General features: G+C 42.0%; 1 protein-coding gene across 2 annotated transcripts in view; it reads left to right on the plus strand.

The window, feature by feature from the left end:
• Positions 1–23,391, plus strand: part of OLA1 (Obg like ATPase 1) — a 104,561-nt gene that overhangs the window by 72,237 nt on the left and 8,933 nt on the right. The window lies entirely within an intron of this gene.

Raw genomic sequence — 23,391 nt, forward strand, 5'->3', positions numbered from 1 at the left:
AATCGGTGTTAATGTATTAATCACAAAAATAGGTTTGTTAGTGATCAATATGGTTTTCATGTATCTCAACAGAAAGAATGAAAATATAATATACTTTGCCATAATTTACTTTGCTGTAATCTCTTGCTGTGTTTCTGTATTGGATGAAAGTTAAAGTAATTTTACATCTTCACCGCTTTTTGCTCCAGGAGAGATAACCAGTATAATTACTTTAAAGTTTGTGAAAGATAAATTGAAAGTTTATTTAAACTGTATTTTATTGACCATCAGTATATAAGATTTCTTAATCAGCTGTTGTTGTTTTTCTCAATACATACGATCCATTAAATATGTTTTATTCATTTTGTCTTATCATTTGAGTTTTCACATAGGCTGCATGAAATGTATATTTATTGTTTGACTGACATATCCTTCAGTATGTTCAGGAACATAAGACTTTCTGAGGACAAAGCCTGATATTCGTAAATTCCTTTAAATGACACTCCCGTCCATGATCTCAATATGTAATTTTCCTTAAAATCTTGCATCAAAGATTGATTTTGAAAAAAATGTATACTTGTGGATTAATTTCTTAGATGATGAAATCTGCTTGAAGCATAAAACAATTTATGTTTCAATAATGGTTTGCTATTAGTGCATCTAGCAACGACCTGAGTGAAAATTCTCATGTATGTTATATACTAGAATCTTAGCAAGGTAAGATATTAACTGCTATTAATCTTTCATTATACACTAATCTTTCATTATATGTTAATTATATAAATGGCACTATAGAGATGAGAATGTAATTATTGGTTAGTTTCAATTCAAAGAAAGCCTTGCGTTTCCATTTTATTCCCAGTTTTGAACCAGACATTTTTCACTTTTCAGAATTTAATTGTTTTAAGAAATGTATACGTTATTTTATATAGCATATAATTCACAAGATATTTGTCGTCTTTAACCTATCTTTGCACATCTTGACACCTTAACTTGCCAGATGATAAGACTTTTTGACTCCGCATGCTACTGTACCTGGCTTAATTTACCTGGTATCCACATATAATTGACTTTTCCAAATTAATACATATAAATTGAAATTCAGCACGGGATTTTCAGTAGAGGCAAAAAGCAACATATTACATAAGAAGTAAGGTTTTAAAAGTAAGAAGAAGCTTCCAGTCTACCTCCAGATAAACAGTGTGCACTAGAAGAAACTTTCTTCAAAATAATGGCAGAGGGATAAATTGTAATGCATGAATTGTTAAACAGATGATTTAAAGTCATTTCTTTGATCACAGATCCAATGGTAGAGAAGTTATTTCCTGGAGCATTACCTCACACATTTGATATATACTATACTAGTTGTGGTGGATTTTGACAGGCAAGTTCTGATCAGGAAGGAAGAGAGACAGCAGTGTAAATAGGCTTTAATTTAAATATGTCATCTTGTAATACTGGAATATGACCACTCTTGATACAAGACTTTATCTGGTGGTGGCTATTTTATTTTTTCATGAAGCTTTGTTTGGTTAGGTGCCATCAGATTAAGTTCCCAGTGACTGTATGGGCAAATGCTTGCCATCTAGCCTTATCATTAGTAAAAACATAGAGCTCTTCCCAATATATTATTACATTTTTAAAAATCCTGTACACTCACCTTTGCTTTCTCCATGATACTTTTATTAGTCCATCATCCATTTGCATTGCATTTGAAAACTACGGAGGTTTCTGCTTGAAATTATTGCTTCAAGAGCGAGTCAGACTGGAGAAGTATTTCACAGTAGTCTTGCGAAGCATCTCCAATAATCAGAAGCTGTACATCCTTTTTTCCCTTGCTGCTTCCTAGTGTTCACCTTTTATAGTGATATCCACTGAAGAAAAAAAAAAAACCTAGTATGAGCTATTCTGATCTGATCATTGAATATCTCTCTTTGTTATCTAGTTTGTCATTGCCTCATTCCCTGTTCTTTTTATTTCTTCAGGCCATTGTTTGTTTTAATCTATTCTTGAGCCCAGGATAAATAATATCAACACTTCTTTACCATCAACTGTAAACTCATTCTGTCTGTTTAATACTTAACTTCATTCCCAAAATTTTACCTTTGATTTTTACTTTCATAAATAACCTCTTCCATATTTACTTTCGACTAATATTAATGATGGCATTTGTGCATATCCAATTCTTAATGTTTTAGCCACCAATCTTGATTGCAGCTTTACCTCTTCCAAACCTGCTGCTCTTACATTTCGTGTGCAAATTGAACATTTAAGAAGCTAGTGTCTCTCCGTCCATCCATCCATCCATCCATCCATCCATCCATCCATCCATCCATTAGAAAAGCCAGTGTTCTGGAATACTCTTTAGCCTAAGTGTTCCAGTTTCTGACATATCAGCCCAATCATATACCTTATTCTAATGAATAAAACAGAAGTAAATTTTGTCTCCCACCCACCTCCATATCCATCTTCTGGTAGTTATCAGACCTCATTTTCTCCTTTACCTTTTGGCTAAACCAACACATTCATTTGTCATTTCTTTCTCCACGTATGGTGCTATTTTGTAAGATTTTAAACAAAACTCTTTTTGTGTGAAGGATTAGTACAATAGTTTATTAATATATGCGTTCTCTTGCATAACCCTTTATATAGGTGTATATACTTATTGTATCAGTTTCCAGGCCACCCAGTCTTGCTCCACCCCTGTTGTCATAGAGATGCTAGTTTTTTTCCTGCAGCTTTAAGCACTTAAGAGAAGAAGAAAAAAATTAAATTTAGCTGTATGGAAGCCCTGTGTTTCCTATTTGTTTGAATTGTTTTTAGCTGAGCTCTTCATTGGAGCATACATTTAAGAGCCTGAATGGTGTCCACTTGCAGGTTGGAATCATACCAATGCAATCTAGTGAAAGACAGTCATACAGACTTGAGTTTTCCCAATTTTATTCAGCTGAGACGAAATCATTTAATGATGCCAAATAAGCAGTAGCTTGGTCCTTGCCTCAAACCTCTACTCCTAATGAAAATTCTTAGTCATTAAAACATTCTTATCTTTTCTCCTTCTAACAAGATTACTCAAGAGTGAAATTACTTATGTAATGTTGCTGTGGATAAACAAATATTTCTAGCTTAGTTCTACAAGTACTGTGACTTAGTTATATGCTTTGAGTTTATCTAGAATCATTGTATTTCATTACTGGACTTTTCTGCCACTTTGGGTGTCATTGATCATAATATTGGACTAATTTTGAAAACGTTCTAGAATAATTCTAGTAATTTTGAGGTGGTGATAGATAGAATAGTGCTCATATACATCATCATTGATGTTTGCAAATATTTCTGCTAGATTTGATTTACTGTTTCTTAAATAATCTTAAAGTTCTTTTTTAAATGCAAAATTGGCAAGCTGCAGACCAAGCACTACTGTCTATTCTCTGGAGTCTTTCTGTAATCTACAAAGGTGCAGAACACCGCAAGGCTCATTCTGGTGCGTGCCACTGTTCACGGCAAGATGCTGCGAGGCTCGTTCCCCCCCCCGGTGCCGCTGCTCGCACATGCAATTGCACAATGTGCCATGCAGCCTCCTGCCAGAGTGCCACAACTGGTGTGATGAGCCTCGCGGCAACCTGCTGTGAGCGGTCGCACTGGCACAATGAGCCACACTGTGGCTGCGAGCGGCCACAGAAGACGCCAGGCAGCGGCATGATGGGTGTCAGGGAGTGCAAGGCATGGTTGCAGTTATCCTAAAGTAAGCAGATAAGACATCCGAAGAAAATAAGGTGATGTGCTCATATGGAGGCTGAAAAGAAAATAAGACCCAGTCTTATTTGGGGGAAAACATGGTATTAAAACCACAAATATTAAAAATCTGTCACCAAAATTAAGCTTCTTTTAACAGCCCATTGTTAATCTTGTAGTCCACCTCAGCCTACCTGTAGAGAGGAAAGGGAACTAGGTCTTCAGTGTTTTTTGTTTAAAACTGTCTCAGAAATATCTAACTATGAAATTAGAGCTGGAATGAAAAAGAATTAAAAGGGTGGAGATTGATTACCAAAAACCCTAAGAATGTAAAGGGAGTGGGGGAACCAAGATGCTGCCGCTTTATAAATTGTATTGCAACATCATATACTTTAAAGCAAATTGATTCAGAGCCCAAATGAATTACATACTGTATGCAGTACTTAAATTATGAGTGCTTTAAGAATGGATGGATGGACTATATATAAACCTGGATGATAATAGTTATGTAGCAATATCATAGACAGTGCCTAATAACTAGACATTTGAGAGAAGAAATTTAAATTAAACTGTGAAGGATCTATGAAAAAATAGATTTTTGTAGCTTTTAGAAAGTCTTAACAGAGAGCCTGATATCTCTGCAATATCCAAGGGAGATGGCTGTGGCAAAAGAGTTCTCTTACATGGCCTTTTTAGAAGCAGTGATCCAGAGGAATGAAAAGGTAATTTTAAAGAAGCAAACATGGTATTTTATTTGGAATATCAGATAGATATTCTGAAATTAGAAAAGTCTCATGACTTGTTATCATTTCTTCACTGATTAGTTTTAGAATGAGAGATATAGGTACAGATTAACAGAGTTGGAAAGGACCTTGTAGGACCTTGTTCTTATTGGCTCACTAAATCATTAAATGGTCATGTGCTTAACATATATTACCAATGTCTGGTAATGGAAGGGTTTCCCCTGCATAAAAGAAAGAGATATATCTACCAAAGAAGTGTTTCTGGGGTATGTGTGCAATTATAGATAATCCTTGAACATCCTCCAGGAAAGATGATGAAGATGGGCAGCACTTCAGATACAGATGGATTTCAGTGATTAGGATGCCCAAGGTAGCCATATGGGCCTACAGTTGAATAGCATGTCATTCATGCTAAGTAGCAATCAAAAAGAGAGAGAGGTAGAACTGAGTGTTTGTGTATAGGTTATAGGATATTTGGAACAATGTTTAGGAAGGAAGAGAGAAACTGTGACTTGAAAGGGAAAGAAAACAGAAAAAAAGCATCAAAAGCTACAGAAGTGATGGTTATGGAATGGACACTAAAACAAAATCAGCCTTTGATTTTAAAATCAGATTTTTATCAACTAGGAAAGTTCTTGTTCTTTTGACTGTTTATCACTGTTTATTCTCTATGGCAGTGGTTCCCAAACTTGGCAACTTTAAGACAGCTGGCTGGAGAATTCTGGGAGTTGAAGTCCACAAGTCTTAAAGTTGCCAAGTTTGGGAACCACTGCTCTATGGCGTTTAAAGTGTCCCCCCCATCTCTCTTTCCCCCTCTTTCTAAATATTTCACATATGAAAAAAAACAACTGTGCTAAGGGAAGTGTACATTAGAAATATTTTGACTTAAAAACAAAGCCAAAAAAAAAAGCCCGATTGAGCTTGGAAGCAACACAAACTGGGATTAAGTGGCATTTAGTTCCTACCAACTTTTGAGACATTCTGCATCAGCAATGTAAGATGGTCTTCTCTGAGCTAAATAAACTAAAGAGCATCAGATATGATTAGTAAATGGATAAGAGCCATCAGAACATTCCAGGGAAGTAAAACAAAATCTTGGAGAAAAGCAGTGGCACAAACTACTTCCATATCTCTGCCAAGAAAAGCCATATGGACACATTTCATGCAAAAGTCAAGCTTCACTCAGAAGAGTTTATATTTCCCAAGTCCAGCCTGGATGTCAGTACAAAGATCATAGTAAAGGTAAAGGTTCTCCTTGCACATATGTGCTATTTGTTCCCGACTCTAGGAGTGGTGGTCATCTCCGTTTCAAAGCCGAAGAGCTAGCGCTGTCCGAAGACGTCTCTGTGGTCATGTGGCCGGCATGACTAAACGCCAAAGCACATGGAACGCTATTACCTTCCCACCAAAGATGGTTCCTATTTTTCTACTTGCATTTTTACATGCTTTCGAACTGCTAGGTTGGCAGAAGCTGTGTCAAGTAACGGGAGCTCACTCCGTTACACGACGCTAGGGATTTGAACCACCAAACTGCCAACCTTTCTGATCAACAAGCTCAGCGTCTTAGCCACTGAGCCACCGTGTCCCTACAAAATCATGGTAGGACAAGTCAAATAGGGTAATAGTCCTTCAGCCATTGTGCACCAATATAACCAAACTCACTCTCAGATTAAGGTGTGTTAATGCAACTTACTTCTAAATAGGTATGTATAGGAAGAGGAGCAATAAAAATAAAATAATACCATATATTACTCTTTCTATTTTCCATAGGATTGCTCTACTGGGCATTTTTCAATAAGTAGAAAGCCTTATACTGACATATCCTGTCTAAAATTAGTTCAAGTTTATCGGTCTATCCTGCTGAACATAATCCCCCAGACTTCTAAAACTAAAGGTTCAATTCAATGCAATGATTCCGAGTTTCTCTAATAGAAAGATTCAGCAGTTTTCAATCAAGACCTTTATTCCTTCTGTGAATAAATGATGCCTGAAATTTTTATTCTTGTTCTAATGGAATTTCAATGGCCTTCACTGCAAATCTACTGGAAATTTTCGCATATTAAGTGGAAAAAATTAAATGATGTTAACTACATTTTAATGTGATTAAGTCTGACAGGGTCATTATTTCTGCTAATCATTCAGTTTAAAGAGCTCCAACAAAAGTTTATAACAGACAAGATTTTTAATTGTGTATTGACTACACTAAAGAATGTAAGGCCACTGAAATAAATTGAATGCATTTCCGATGTATACATGCAGAATCTTCTGCTTCTTCAACCTGTACATTAATGACTTTATGATAGTACTTCCAAATTATCTTAAAAATAACAGAAAATGCTTTCTGTTTTCTTTCTTCTATATTCAAGCCCTTATTTTTTTTAAAATGGCAATAGCTTTAATAGCTATTCAGTTGAGTGAGATTCCCCATTTGTTCTCAGCAATTTGGTTGGTTATTTATTTATTTGATTTATTTATTTGTTTGTTCCCTAAATTTATTTGCCACTATCTCACTATGGAGATACGCCCTGACATACATTCAGGACTTCAGTGCATGATGAATCTTCTCTTCCAGAGGATTGATGGCCCTCTCCAAAATATGTTGCATATCAACCTTCAATTTTCCTCCAAAAATATTCCTATGCGATAGGATGGACACACCCACACATCCACATACCATAGATGGCAACATCTAGTTACTTTTTTCTTTTCTACCCTGTTTTCCCCTAAATAAGACCTCCCCGGATAATATGTCCTCCCCAAAAATATTGCAACACAGCAGCAGCCATGAGGTAACCACGTTCGCCGCCTCCTGCACCTCAAAAATAATAAGACCTCCCCCCAAATAAGGCCAAGTGCTTATTTCAGGGGTCAAAAGAAAATAAGACCCCGTCTTATTTTGGGGGAAACACGGTATTCATCTTTTTTTTTCTTGTATTCCTTCCTTCCTTTTTCTTTCTCCCTGGAATTGTAATTCTTTCATGACACCATCTTAAAACAAGATTAGGAATGCCAGGTATTGGATATTTGTTTTTAATGTCAGTTTTGAATTGAACAAATCCCAGATTGGCAACAGTCTCTAATCAGAATGTGCCTTTTAATGCTGCAGTACAATTTGGTCTAACTTTTAAGAAGTGATTGCTTTTCTGTCATCTTCTGACATTGACATGTTTACACAAACAGATCTGAATTAATGTTCAAATAGAACAATTCTTAAATTTGGAGAAAACCCTTTTTATATATCATCCTTTGTCAGGAGACCCAGAATGTTTCTACAGGCCACTTTATACAAGATTTGGTGGCATACTGAATGCTGGTTATGGAATTACAGATTCATTCCAGATTGTGTATGGCAGGAGTCGAAGTTCTGAGCTTCACATGAAAGTACTGCTAAACAACTTTAATTTTCTGAAATAAAAGACTTCCTACACATTTCTGCCGTTGCTTAATTCCTTCTTCCTCCTACACAAACATCCCATTCATTACTAAAATAAAGTACTTCAATAGGTAATAAGCTTTTCATCTCTCCTGTATGTGGAGTGAAATTTGAATGCAGCGTTTTATTTACATACTGGGGAGACATAAAGATCCAAGGTAGATTGATTCTTAGTATAAAGACTTTCCCAGTGAAAGTTGTGCAGGATATTGCACTCTGCAATTTTTTTTGAAGAGCATTTGTTTATGTGGGAAAAAAGCCCCCATCACAAAGCTTCTGCTTGTACTCTAGTCTTGAACTAATGTTATTTCAGTTCCTTCCCCCTTATGCTTTTGAGAAACCTTTAGATGTATAATCTTAAGAACTTCATTTTCCCTCGCACAATATTGAATTATTTAGCAAAATAGTTTTTAGCAAAATACCCCTTTCCCCCAAAATAAGACCTCCCTGGATAATAAGACCAATTGAGCTTTTGAGCGTATGCGCTAAAATAAGCCCCCCGTCCAAATAAGCCCTTCCCGAAAATATTGCAACACAGCAGCAGCCATGAGGTGACCCCGGTCGCCGCCACCTGCACCTCAAAAATAATAAGACCTCTCTGAAAATAAGGCCAAGTGCTTATTTCGGGGGTCAAAAGAAATAAGACCCTGTCTTATTTTCAGGGAAGCATGGTAACTATCTATGGGCACCAGTGGGCCTTAACACCCTTGTCTGAGGCCCATTTTACTGTTTAAAAAAATTAAATATCTGTATTTCAATAAATATGATTGGGCATTCAGCAACACAATCACCAGCCTATATACCTGTAGATTTCTTCAAAAAGGAAAGCTGCAGCCATGCTCATCTCACCAGAAAAAAACAACAATATAAAAGTAAATTACAGTGGTAGCCAGTTTTGTGGGGGATATGAAAGAGTGTATGGTATATTCTCCTGCACACCGCTTGGAGAGTCCAAGCATGGGTTATTTCAGTCTGGTTGCCCTGGAACTGAGGAAAAGACTTTTCCTTGGCCATGCCTCCAGGCGTGCCTAATCCCCAGAAATTTTCCTCAGTTTGGCCTGTTTGGAAGCTGTTTTGGGAGCTCCAGCTGAAATAGTTCTTTGCTTGGACTCTCTTTAAATCCTTCTGACTTTTCCTACTGAGAATATTTCCCCCTTAGGCAATCCTTGCCTTCTCTTCTATTCTACTAACATTAAAGTTGTCTTCAAGCCTCCAGGAGGCAGGAGGTAAGCGTTTTGGCTGGGGGAAGGGCCTCCTTCTTCGATCTCTTCAGGCCGATCTTGGAGGCTTGCCGCGCCTTTAAAACGACGCGGCGCGGCGGCAGGAAGGCTCTAGGAGCCAGTTCACCCTCGTGGTCCTTTTATTTGTTATGTTCTTGCGAGTTTTTTCGTTTTTCAAGCCCATTGTGCGTAGTAACTGCCGCGGAGGTGCGGGAGACGGCCCGATGGCTAGGGCAATCCCCGCGTGTCTCCTCTCTATTCCCTCATAGCGTGGCGGCCATTTTAGGTGCGAATCGCGCTGTTTAGGCCCAGCTGCAGGCCGCGCAGCCACGCTACAGCAGGGACTGCTGAGGGGCAGTAGGCCAGCAAGGGGGGGTGCCCTCTGGCCTTTGCCTCTCCTCTGTCAATGTGTATTTTTCGCAATCACCCTGCGAGCGGAGCTGGGGCCTTGGTCTAGGCAAGGGCGATCGCCCCGGCCTTGGGAGGCCTACTCCTATCCGAGCCTTCTTCAAAGGCCTAGGCCTCCCCTCTTCCCTGCTAGGCCAGTCTATCACTGACTACAGGCCAGATAACAAGGAAACCTCCAGTTCAGGCACCTAACTGACTTCTGTTAACTATTGTATTATGTATTGCATTTACTGTGTCCTGATTAATGACATCCTCTCTCTTGTCGTTTATTACAGAGTAGCCTACCATCTGCTGCAGCTCTTCCTCAATCGGCCTGTGCTTGCTTGTTTGTGCAGTCTTGTCATGGATAAATCGGGACCTCTGTCCAGTAGACCGGGACCCTCCCAGGGCCTAGATCAGGTTCCTTCTTTATCTTTGGATGGGGGGGGGGCTAGTGGAGACAGGGCTCCCTCCCAGACCCCTCCCCTCAGAACTCCATCTGCTGCTGAAGCCAGGGATGCTGCAAGGCGCCAACGGGCGCTTGACAAGCAATTTGAAAAGGCCCATCGCCAGGCGGCTAAGGAGCCTCCCTCCGGGGATTCCTTTGTCCTGCCACTCACAAGAAGGGATTTGACAGCAATTATGACAGAAGAAGTTGACTCTCAAAATTTGTCCCTGGACCGATCTTTTTCTGAACCCCCTTCCCCGGCCAATTCTTGGTTTCCCGAACAGGAACCTGCCCAGGAAACTATTCCCGGGGGTGGGTCTCAGGAGGATATCCCTTCCCAGGGGGAGGGGCCTACCGATGCTGACCCAGACTCGGACCAAGAGCCCGAGCTTTCTCCCAGAATGCAGGCGATAGTAGAACGCGCCATAGCTAAGGGCATCGCTGACGCCATGCGGGCGCGTGATAAGCAAGCGGCCCCTTCGGTTCCCCCGGCTCAGGGTGGTCCTCCCCCAGCCAAGCGGGTGCGTCATCCATCCCTGGAATCCTCCGTTGTTAGCGAGGCCTCGGCCTTGGAGGCAGCGGATCCCATAGAGCAGGGTCTATCCGAGGATGAGGACCTCTCCCCAGACGCTCCTTCTTTCTCTGGCCTATTCAAGCCCAGCTTGTTTAAGTCGGTCCTCCGCAAGGTTAAGGCCACTACCATGGTAGGCATTAAGCCAAAACCCACTTAACCGCAGACTGATTCGACCTCAGTAAACCCGAACGCAGTCATGTTCGATGCCCCAACTTCCCAGCAAGAGTTGGTTCCGGTTCCGAGGTTATTCCTGGACCTTATCCAGTGTCAGTGGGTTCAGCCGGCCACCTTGTCCTCTCCTAGCGGGGTGGACAAGAAACTGTACACAAAGGAGCCATTATAATACAATTATATACCTCTTGGCTCTCCCGGCCGTAGATCCACCCATTATGGCACTTACTTCTAATGCCTCCCTGCCTGCGGACCTGTCTGAAGGCCTCAAGGCAGAGGACAGGAAGGCCGAGAAAGTCTGTCACAAGACTCACCTGGCGGCGGCCTGGGCCATTAAGGCCTCGTCTTCCGCCTCCTTCTTCAGTAGGGCCGCTGTAATCTGGTCACGTGACATCTTAAATAAGATCCCCGCAGGGGACTCCCGGCTCCATCAGGACGTGACCAAACTCATCGCAGCGTCGCAATACGCTGCTGATGCGGCCCTCAATGCCACCAAATTCGCTTCTAGGGCTCTAGCCGCAAATGTCACCTCCCACCGTCTGCTCTGGCTCCGACATTGGCAAGCGGACCAGAAGCACAAATGGAAATTGCCTTCTGCCCCCTTCAAGGGGTCCAAATTATTTGGTGAGATTTTGGATTCCTTCCTTATAGAATCGAAGGACAAAAGGAAGGTCCTTCCTTCAACGTCTAAAAAACAGGTCTGCAAGTCTACGCCCTATGCGAGGCGGCAGTCCTTTTGGCCCTCAGAGCCATCCACGTCTACCTCCTTCTACCCCTCTAACAGAACAACTGGGCAGCAGGGGGATAGGGCTCAGGTCAGGTCTTTCTTTTGAGACAGAGGAAGACAGCAGTTTGGCTTCCGCAAATTCAATCGTGGAGGCGCCTCCAACAGGCCCTTCTAGAAGTCCAAGTGACTCCCCGAGCACATCACCATTCGGGGGGTCGACTGCAGCTGTTCGCCTCCCACTGGGCCCAGACGGCTCACGATGCCTGGGTCTTACAGGTGGTCAGGGAGGGTCTGTCCCTAGAATTCCTGTCTCCCCCTCCCCCACTTTATCAGGTGCCCCACTCCCTCATGTCCTACCAAGAGGGAGCAGATGAACCAGGAGGTTCTCCACCTCCTGGAGATCAATGCCATCGAACAGGTGCCCCCGGACCAGGAGGGGAGTGGATTCTACTCCATTCTCTTCCTAGTCCCAAAGAACTCGGGGGGGTGGGTGGGTGGAGGGCCATCTTGGACCTCAAGAACCTCAACAGGTATATCGCCTACCGGAGGTTCAAGATGCAGTCCCTCCAGTCCATCTTGGCAGGTATCTGCCAGGGAGACCTCCTCACCTCCATCGATCTGCGGGAGGCTTACTTACACATCCCCATTCACCCCCGACATTGGAACTTCCTGCGCTTCTTTTATGCAGGCCGCCACTTCCAGTACAGGGCCCTTCCATTTGGCCTGTCCTCAGTCCAGTGGCTAGGGTGCTGGACTTTCTTCAAGGGGGCCTTGGGAGGGGTCTCTCTCCAGCCACGCTTCGTCGCCAGGTAGCGGCTTTGTCCACCGTTTGGGCCGGCGACCCTTCTCTCCCTCTCAGCAAGGTTCCTAGGGTGTGCTGTTTCCTCAAGGGCTCCTCTAACATTCGGCCCCCCACGGTCCACCATTACCCGACATGGCAACTATCTGTGGTGCTACAAGCCCTCACGGGCCCACCGTTTGAACCTCTCCAGACGGCTTCTCTCAAGCACCTTTCACTAAAGACTGCCTTTCTTATCGCCATTACCTCCGCCCGTCGGATCTCAGAGCTGCGGCCCTGTCGATTCGCCAGGACTTACGCGTCGTCCACTCCGACAGGGTTGTTTTGCGGCTTGATCCAACCTTTCTCACCAAGGTCAACTCCTGGTATCACAGGGCGCAGGAGGTTGTCTTGCCGAACTTTTGCCCGCGTCCTTCCCATCCGAGCGAGCGCAAGTGGCACAAGCTTGACGTGCGACGGGCTCTGAAGATCTACGTCCATCGCACCTCAAACTTCCGGAAATCCGAGGCTCTCTTCATCTCCTTCCAGCCCGGATCTCTAGGAAAGAAGGTCTCTTCTTCTACGATTGACAGATGGCTCAGAGCCTGTATCGCATCTGCGTACGAACTACAGTTGAGAGCGGTGCCTCTTCGAATAACGGCTCACTCGACGCGCAGTGCGGAGACCTCTGCAGCCTGGGCCATGCAAGCCCCGATCGAGGAAATCTGCAGGGCAGCCGCGTGGTCTACACCGTCTCCATTCGTTAGATACTATAAGCTGGACATGTTTGCCTCAGCTGAGGCGGCCTTTGGCAGGCGGGTGCTGCAGGCAGTGACTTCTTCTGTCATACCCCGTGACTCGGATTCTGCCCGCCCAGTTGGACATTAACTTGGGTATGTCCCATGCTTGGACTCTCCAAGCGGTGTGCAGGAGAATGACCATTGGTCTTACCTGAAGGGTCCTTCTCTGCACACCGCGGGAGAGTCCAACCCACCCTGGTTTGTCCGGGGATACAGGGTCGTCGTGTCAACACGGTTCCATTCTACGGTCGTCTTCAGCTGCATCTCCATGGCCAAAGTGTCTCAAATTTCTGGGGATTAGGCACGCCTGGAGGCGTGGCCAAGCAAAAGTCTTTTCCTCAGGTCCAGGGCAACCAGACTGAAATAACCCATGCTTGGACTCTCCCGCGGTGTGCAGAGAAGGACCCTTCAGGTAAGACCAATGGTCGTTTTCTCCTATTAATGAGTATTTTGTGATTGGTCATCATGGCAAATGTTTTGTGAATGAACAAGTCATGGCATCCATGTTACTGTATGTGCTTGCAATATATTCCCTAGAACATGCTCTACTGGCCCAGAAAGGTTTGACATTTTGAAATATTTCCTATGATTTGAGAAAATCTCAGCTATATTGAAATACTTGAGTGATATGATGCCCTTTGATCCAACAGAAGTTTACTGTAGCAGAACAGGGACAAATATATTTCAGCCATTTTCCTAAATTTAAAAAGTTAATGAGATGATGTGTGGTCCTTTAGACAAGCATAAGAGATGTTAGAAATCCAAGAGTTTTCATTGGAAGAGGATGGACTGAATATTTTTTCATAATCAGTTTGTCGTCTTCTATGAAAGATACCTAGGTTTCCCGTTGGATAAAATAATAAATGTATCTTTGAGGGCATACAAGAGTGGGGAAAACCATGAAGTCGATGCACAGGATTTTTGGAGATATTATTAAATTTAGCCTTATTCTGTAGGTGAATGTGAAAGATCAGATGTGTTCTGGATCATCTATCCAGATGGTGGAATTCAAATTATTTTACTACCGTTTCTGTGGGCGTGGCTTGGTAGGCATGGTGGGCATGGCTTGGTGGGCGTGGCAGGGGAAGGTTATTGCAAAATCCCCATTCCTTCCCGATCAGCTGGGACTCGGGAGTCAGAGAATAGATGGGGTGGGGCCAGTCAGGTATTTACCGGTTCTCCGAACTACTCAAAATTTCCACTACCGGTTCTCCAGAACTGGCCAGAACCTGCTGAATACCACCTTTGGAAGAGACACTGACTTCTATAACCTTAGCCTGTACCAATATTTTAAAAATTAGTTCCCTGTGCCACTAGTTTTAGTTTAATATTTTAATATCCACATTATATTGAATGAATATGGTGTGAATTATATACCAAAACTCTAGAATCTATCAATGTAATACAGAATTATGGAGTCATCTAATATGGGGTTAAACATAAAGAAGAAACAATGTTGGAAAAACAGTATAACCCCCATATTTGCACTCTTGGATTGTCAGTGTATGCTCGCTTTCTATTTACGGGCTTTCTATTGTGATGGAAAGATGGATCAATATTATCGCGTAAAGGTAAAGTTTAATGATGTGTTTAGGAATTAGGTCTAATGATTTTTTGTTCGTAACATGCTGTTTTTCTTGTTTCCTTCCCATTTCCCTTATTTGTCTTGGATGCTTTTTCTCGTATTTTGTATATTAAAGGAATAAAATAAATGTTTTGGCTCAACTCCAAACAAGGTTAAGCTGAACCAAAAGATGTCCTTGTATTGCATAGCTCCTCATTGTATACATTTGAAATATTCCTGTTTTTGAAAGAGTACATCAACAGCAGGGGTGGGATCCTACCGTTTTAACAACCGTTTCACTGAGCGCGCGCTTCGCTGATAGTCGGAGCTACCGGTTCATCCGAACTGGTCTGAACCAGTAGAATCCCACCCCTGACAACAGTTCTTTGACTTAGTGTGGGAGTTCCCAACCAGGGATGCTTGACGATATTCCAGGGGGTGCGAAAACCAGGGTTTAGAAGTTTCAAAATTATATTGCATAATTATATGCATATAATTATTTACTTTTGTAAGGGGTGCGAGAATATATCAGAAGTGTTCTACGGGTGGAGGGTATAGAAAAGGTTGGGAACCCCTGACTTAGTGGATCCACTAAGTCAGAGCATCTATCCTTTGAATGTTAGATCAGCCAACACTGGAGTTTATCATCTTTTTACAGTAGAATCCAGTATTATTTCTAGCAGTATGCTCTTCACGAACAAGTAGGGTAGATTTTTCCCTCTGGAATTGTTGTCATAAATAATGAGGAAGAGGGTGCTGGGCTTTTAAATAGAGGGGTCCTGTTAATATATAGGGCAGGATAGAGACAGGGATTGGTGGATTGCCCTGGCTGTGTTTCTCTGCCTGCCAAAGCATAATTCACCAAGAAGAAATTAGTCACTTATTTACTCTTCCTCATTAGAATGGGGCATGGAAGGGTAGGAAAAGCTTAGACAATTGGTTGGAATGGTGGCATAGACTCCTATCAAGCGAATGAAGCAAAAGAATGAAGAAGAAAGATTCTGAAGGCCCCACTGAGGACAAACAAGAACCATCCCTGACAAACGCTATGTAAGCAAGCGGTGTGCTGACAACGCGAAACCAAGGGCTTTAATTCAGAGCTCATGGAGGCCGCCCACAGAAGATAAGAAATTGGTACAGCACAGCACACCTCTGGCATTCATGCAATTGTGATTGGTTAACTTAATGACATTATGGCTGTAAGTGCTGCCATAGACAGATTAGAGTGCCATGCTACCTTCAAGAAGGTGTAAGTGAACATAGGGCACTGCTCAATGCATGAGAGAGGTCTTGGGTGAGGCAGTTGGCTCAGTCAGTCAGGAGTAGTAGCATTCCTGCAGTATCCTCAAAAGTAATCTATTTTAAAAATCCCAATTCAGACTAATTCAAAAACCCCTCCCAATTCAGTTTTAGGGGCTCTTTCCATTAGTTAACTTTTCTTCTCTGAACCATAGCTGTATTTTTCATAAGGGACTTTATGGAAGATCATTGGATAGACTGAGCAAGGGCAACATTAAGGTATCTTTAGAGTTAAAAGAGTTCTCCAAAGACTGTGATGGTGAACCTATGGCACACGTGTCAGAAGTGGCATGCAGAGCCATCGGTCTGGGCACGCAAGCTGTCACCTGTTGCTCTTCTGGGTTCCAGCGTGTTGGCCAGCTGGTCTTCACATGTGTGAGAGCACCGGAAAAGTTGGAAGAGCAGCTGCCTGGTATGCATTCACGCTGGCCGCCTGGTCGTGCATATGCGTGTGAAGACCAACTGGCCGGTGCGCATGTGCGTGCTGGAAACTGGAAGATCAACTTCCCAGTGTGCGCATGGGCACTTGCGGCTGCTTTTTTAGTTTCCAGCTCGCGCATGCACACCAGCCAGTTGGTCTTCATAGGCACATGCGTGCCAGAAATGAGAAGACCAGGTGGCTGGCACACATGCACGTGCTGGAAATCGGAAGATCATCTTACCGGCATTCATATGCGCACCGGGCAACTTCTGGTCTGGTTTCCAGTACACACGCGCCCTCACATGCCCATGCTCTCATTTTAGCACTCGGTGCCGAAAAGATTTGCCAACACTGTGCTAAGGAATTGACTTTTCATTGTATTTTAATTTTCCATCTGACCAGCATGCTACTGCTAGCTTACAGTATGTTTTTATTTTGTACTTTATGTTACTTAAATTTGATTTTTATTTCCTTAAGATTGTATTTTTTGTGTGTCTTATTATGAATCACCCAGATAGCCTCTGCTATTGGGCAGTTTGCATTTAAAAAGGTCAAACTACAACCATAATTAGATATGCTAAAATGACCACGCAGTTACCTATCTTGCTTAAGCCAGTTTAGTTCGTGTTTGGGGCATTCTTGTGAATGGCATTGATATCTACATATGTTTTAGGTATAGCCTGTTCTGCAGAGAACAACACTTAATTAGAAATGAAGTTTTCATCCTGAATTCTGTGATCTATATTGGTATTATGGAAATTTTGAGTAATTTGTGCTACCGAAATCATATTGAAAGTCAAGAAGTGAGACAGGCAAGCATAGAACCTGCCTTTAAAGGGATGGATGTGGTACCCTAGTTGTGTACTTAGACACTGGCAGGTCTGATGTCAGTCACTTCAGAGACCTCTAGACCTCCATGCTCATTTACTGCTTAAATGTACCAGCTCTGCTTCTGCATTATGAAGATCATCTGTCAACACTCTGAGATATTCCCCTTTGTTATTAAGCTTGTGATGCTCTACATACTGTCAGGTTTTTTTGCCAATTATAGTTAAAGTACAATAGTGTATTCACTGGATCAAAGTCTCTCACTGGCAGTGGAGGAATGATTTGTAAGTCTTTATTCATCTGAATTGTACAATAGAATACCTGAGGAATGCAAATAATCTCTCTAAGGACTCCACAGAAAAGCCCTTAAAATGAGTGTAGCACTATTATTATTCGGAATTGGTGTTTTAGCCAAAGTAATTATTTCTTATCTTGTTTCACAGCATTCTTGGTTTTACTTGTGGTGACCGTATTCCCCCCCCCCTCTTTTAGAAAAAACAAAACAAAACCTGCACTGGGTTTTTAGAAATATTCTAAAACTGTTTTTGTTTTTATGTGTTTATTTCATTGCTTTGCACTTTGTTTTAGATACATGTTAGGTTTCTCTCTCTCTCTCTCTCTCTCTCTCTCTCTCTCTCCCTCCCTCCCTCCCTCCCTCCCTCCCTCCCTCCCTCTCTCTTCCTCTCTCTCTCTCTCTCTGGGGTATTAAGTGTTTGCTTTTAGTTTCAGCTAAAATAGTCGCATAGATTTTAAGAGATTTTTTTTCAGAAGTAGTCTGGTAACTTGAGATGAAATTCACCCCCCTCCTGTGTGGAACAGTTCCATGAAACAGACCTCTACCATGCTATGTCACAGTCGGGATTTTTGGTGGCCACCTAAAACCAAAATTGATCCTTTAAATACAAAGGATCAATTACGAGTGGGGTTAGGAGTGGGGTTACAGGATTTTCAGCAATGCAACCATTTTCCCACTTAGAGCCAATTCATTCCTTTGTTCATCAGAGTGGAAACTTTCAGTTTTCTTTCTAACGTATTCCTTATGTGAGGATATGAGTCCTTTTGCTGTAACAGAAAACTTTGCAGCTGTCCTTTTCTATGAAAATCCCCTAAACCAGTGATAGCGAACCTTTCCGACTCCACGTGTGCCGGAAACCCAAAAACCAGCTGACCAGTAAGCATGCACACTGGCCAGCTGGTCTTCCAGGGCTCCAGCACGCACAAAGACCAGCTGGCCAGTGCGCATGCTGGAAATCAGAAGAGCAGCTGGCGACGGAAAGGGCTCTGCGTGCCACCTCTGCCATGCGTGCCATAGGTTTGCCATCACAGCCCTAAACATTTTATAATGCCTTGGTAAGGCCACACTTTGAATACTGCATCCAGTTTTGGTCGCCATGATGTAAAAAAGATGTGGAGACTCTAGAAAGAGTGCAGAGAAGAGCAACAAAGATGATTAGGGGACTGGAGACTAAAACATATGAAGAACGGTTGCAGGAACTGGGTATGTCTAGTTTAATAGAAAGAAGGACTAGGGGAGACATGATAGCAGTGTTCCAATATCTCAGGGGTTGCCACAAAGAAGAGGGAGTCAAACTATTCTCCAAAGCACCTGAAGGTAGGGCAAGAAGCAATGGGTGGAAACTAATCAAGGAGAGAAGCAACTTAGAACTAAGGAGAAATTTCCTGACAATTAATCAATGGAACAGGTTGCCTCCAGAAGTTGTGAATCCCCAACACTGGAAGTCTTTAAGAAGATGTTGGATAGCCATTTGTCTGAAATGGTGTAGGGTTTCCTGCCTAGGCAGGAGGTTGGACTAGAAGACTTCCAAGGTCCCTTCCAACTCTGCTGTTGTATTGTATTTACGAGGATGGGAACGAACCAATATATTCAGAACTACGGCATATCTATTTAAAGCTAACCTGGAACATCTTCTCTGGAGTAGTGAGCAGTATGTATTCTTCAGGGCCCCAGAGTGCAAGGTTTTTTCCAGCTGTCTTCCCCCACTTGGGGAACAACAGATTTCTCCATATATATCCAGAGAAGGCGCAATAACTTGTGATGCACAGATTCTGAGATGTAAAGATAATGTAGTGCTAAGCCACTTTCTATGGCTATATCTTTGGAGATTCTTAAATATCAAATTAGTGTTATCATCTACTAACTATATACACATAAATTAAAGTTATTGTAGGAACTGTGTTCTTTTTGCAAGGGTGAGATAAGGCATAAAGAACATTAAAAATGGAAAACATGGTTTGAAGCTTTTGCACAGCATTATGTAATACACCCGTGAAACCATGAACCAGAAAACTCTTGAGAGAACTTTTTTGTATTCTTGGTCTCTAAACCCTGCTCAGCGGGCGTACAATTAATCTCATAATAGCTTCGATCCCCTGCTATTCTCTTTGACAAATGAGAGTTGATGAACTTGTGGTTTCATTTATTTTGACATTTGCATTGATTATTTAAAGAATTGCACGCCAAAGTTTCAATTTGTATTGCCAAAATGGCTTTAGCCATCATGGTCTGAAAACCGCAAAATGAAAGGCTTAAATATTGAAATACTACGCACCTTAAATTTACATATTACATACAGCTTGCTCTTTTGTATTGTTCATAGATCCCAAGTGTAAGTGGAGTTCTTTCCATTCAGCTGCTGGATTGCCCGACCCCTCCCTCCTGTTCCAAAGGAAGCCTTGTACAGTTGTCATTGCAGGATTTCCTCTGGTTTGGGAGCTGGGTTGATTAATTTGTAGAATGAATTGACTCAGCTTTTCAGGATGACCAGAGGCCCCCACAATATCTTAGGGCTCGTGCAAGGGTGGCGATGATCTCAAATCAACGTGCAGGATGCAGAAAGGGCTTGGTTACAGCTGTATTTCAGTTAAACATAGATTGACTTTGAATAGTGAGTGTTCTGTGTTTGAAAATGCAACGTATGTTGTGATTTGCCGTATTCTTCTCTGTTGTGAATCCTGTAGAGTTCAACCAGTGTATGATGAACAAATAGCTATTTTTCACAGTGTCGCAAACAAAAGCTATAGCACTTTGTGCATAATGTAATGACTGTAAAATCACCCGGTAAATTGTTTGCAATAGCATCTTGAGCTGTGGTAATCACACAATGTGAAGAAGAAACAGAAATGGTTACTTCAGCAACTACTTCCTGATCAGAATTGCTAACTTAAGTATGCACAGCGCTAGATCCTGACTACTGAACAAATTTAGGTCAAATTGTCTCTGCCACTACAGCATAATATTAGTTAGTAAGGGGCAACAAGACCCAAATTCTCCCTTTTACTATTAGGTGACCACCAGTCTTACAAAATTGATGCTGATACTTATTTCGTGGTAAGATTTACCTGTTGTTTGGAGCTCTTATCCAGATTACCACAAATGGTGCAGGCATTCATTTGTCCATAAATATGCTTAAAATGTTCTAGCCATCAACTTTCAGGGCTTTCTTTTGAGAGCAGGCAACAGAATTTCATTTTTAATGTGTGCCAGTGTGCTCACAGTAAATAAAAAATGACAATAAAGGTTACCTTACTGTTCTGTCCCCCCTTCACGGCTCTTAACAAATGGCAAGACAAATAAACTTAAAAGGAACTTTCTTTATCAGTTCTCAGTTCAAACTGGCTTTGAGCCCAAAAATAACATAAATACAGTCTCTGACTCGATAACGGAATGAAAAACAAAACAACTCTTACAAGCAATGCACTTCTCCAGTGTAGCCTTGAATCAGGGTTACAGGAAACACCAAAGCACTTATCCAAGTGTATCAAGCAATGTTGTACACACAAAGGAACGTTGACTCCTGCGACTAGGGCGTGGCAGCATCTGTCCTTTTATCTCCAAACCTGCCTCTAACAAGCCCCAGCTGCATAATGAATCTTGTATCTCGAAAAGACTCACAGCAGACATCTGCTGAGTCACAACACCTTACCTTACCCTATCTTACCTTATCTTAAAATCATGGGTAATATCTTCCTGGACTTTTAACACATTGGAATTTTTGAAATGATTTAATGGGTGTGTTCAAAAAATGGACAGCATGGGAAATGTGACCCGTGACAAAATGTCTATTCACAAGAAGTCAGAATATTCCATTTATATTGACTTGTTCTAGTATAAGGTTTATATACAGTGGTACCTCGGTACTCATCATTAATTGATTCCAGGAGGCGCAATGAACAATGAATACCAAACAAATTTTTCCCATAAGGAATAATATCACAAGGCAGCTGCCACTGACAAGTTCTAACTTTTGCATCAGGTACCAAACAAAAGATGAGTACTGGGACAAAATTTTTGCATCAAAATGCATTAAGTACCAAATTTGATGGGTTTTAAAGCAGCTGAGTACCAAATTACCACTGTATAAACTTAACAGTTCTTAAGCAGAACTGTGTATTTGCCAATGGAATATTCTCGGCTTAATTAAGTCCCTAGTAGCCCAAGATAAATAAATAATGCAACAGAAATATATGGTCAACCGATTCAATTTTCATTATTGGACATAGATAAAGATAATCTGGCAATGAGCTACTGCTCTTTTTATAACTATAGGTTTTCATATTGGATGTCTTTGGAGAAGAATGAAGTGTGTCTTAAGAAGATTAATTGTGTGCTAGCATTTTTTAAAATCTAATAAACAAAAATTGTACACAAATATGTTTCTGAATACTTACTTCTCTATGTACGTTTTAATGTGCTAATCTTCACTATTTTTGTTTACTCTTGTCATATAAGAACATAACCATAGAAAAATATATTTTGATGTTTGAAAATTTTTTGCAAAATATGTAAACATCCTTTAAAATACTCCTGTTTACTAATGCTTCTTTAAAATATTCCTGTTTACTCATTTTCATGTTGTGGAACCTTCCGTAGACATCCAGAGGGAGATGTTACTATGTCAGATGTAGCATAAAAAAGAAAAATCCTCCCCAAATCAGCCCAATGTGGAATGTGTCCAAAAGCAAGTGGCTATGTACTTAATTGTTAAAAGGGACAATAGAAACATGGGGGGGGGGGAACCTGCCAAATCTGGCAAACATCTGAACCATCACCAGGTGGTTTATGCATTGGTTGTCTAGATTTTTGCAGCCCAGATTTAGTAGCCCCAGAGCAGTGGTTGGTTTCAAAAATTTTTAGAACCTCTTCTGTGGGTGTGGCCTGCTTTGTGGGAGTGGCTTGCTGGCCATGTGACTGGGTGGGAGTGGCTTGCCAGCTATGTGACTGGGTGGGAGTGGCTTGGCAGTCAGGTGACTGGGTGGGCATGGCCAACTTATAAAATGTGGTGAAACTCACTTAACAACGCTCTTGCTTAGCAACCAAAATGTTGGCTCAGAAACTCTGGTATTTGAAGCACGCAAGTCTTAAAGCTGTTAAGTTGCATCCCTAACTCTTTAGAAAAAAAACCCCCAGGGGTGTCAAACTTGACAGCTTTAAGACTTATGGACATCAACTCCCAGAATTCCTCCTCCAGTCATGTTGGCTCAGGAACTCTGGCATTGAAGTGTGCAAGTCTTAAAGCTGTCAAGTTACAAGACCCTTGCACCCCTAACGCTTTAGGGAAAAAAAACCACGGATGCTGCAACTTTAAGACTTTAAGTTTTAGATAGGACTCTTAGAGGTGGGTGGGCGATTGGTGAGCCAGCCAATCAGTGAGCGGTGGGCGCGGCAAGTGTAGTGCGGACGGGCAGGGGGAGGAAGCTGGAACTGGTTCTAAACAGCACGGTAGATTTGTGGAACCTCTTCTATAGTAGAGGTTAGAACTGGCAGGAACCCACCCCTGCCCCAGAGTGACAAAATGAAAGAGAGTAACTTGGAAGAGGGTATTAGTAGCTTGTTGGATCCTGGGTAGGTAGTTCATACCCTCAACGTTTTGTTGCAAGCTCTAAAAATAACTTTACAAGAAAGAGTTTGTCAAGTCTAACTTTGCCAGAAAGGCTCACTACAAATAATATTGTATGTGCTCATTATTAAAAATTGCTAAAATGGGAATATTTGGGGATAAGAGCCGAGGTGGCGCAGTGGTTAAATGCAGCACTGCAGGCTACTTCAGCTGACTGCAGTTCTGCAGTTCGGCTGTTCAAATCTCACCGGCTCAGGGTTGACTCAGCCTTCCATCCTTCCGAGGTGGGTAAAATGAGGACCCAGATTGTTGTTGGGGGCAATATGCTGACTCTGTAAACCGCTTAGAGAGGGCTGAAAGCTCTATGAAGCGGTATATAAGTCTAACTGCTATTGCTATTGCTAATTCTTTGACACATGGGACTGT

The sequence above is a fragment of the Thamnophis elegans genome, chromosome 1, assembly GCF_009769535.1.
Source record: "Thamnophis elegans isolate rThaEle1 chromosome 1, rThaEle1.pri, whole genome shotgun sequence".
NCBI classification, from domain to species: domain Eukaryota; kingdom Metazoa; phylum Chordata; class Lepidosauria; order Squamata; family Colubridae; genus Thamnophis; species Thamnophis elegans.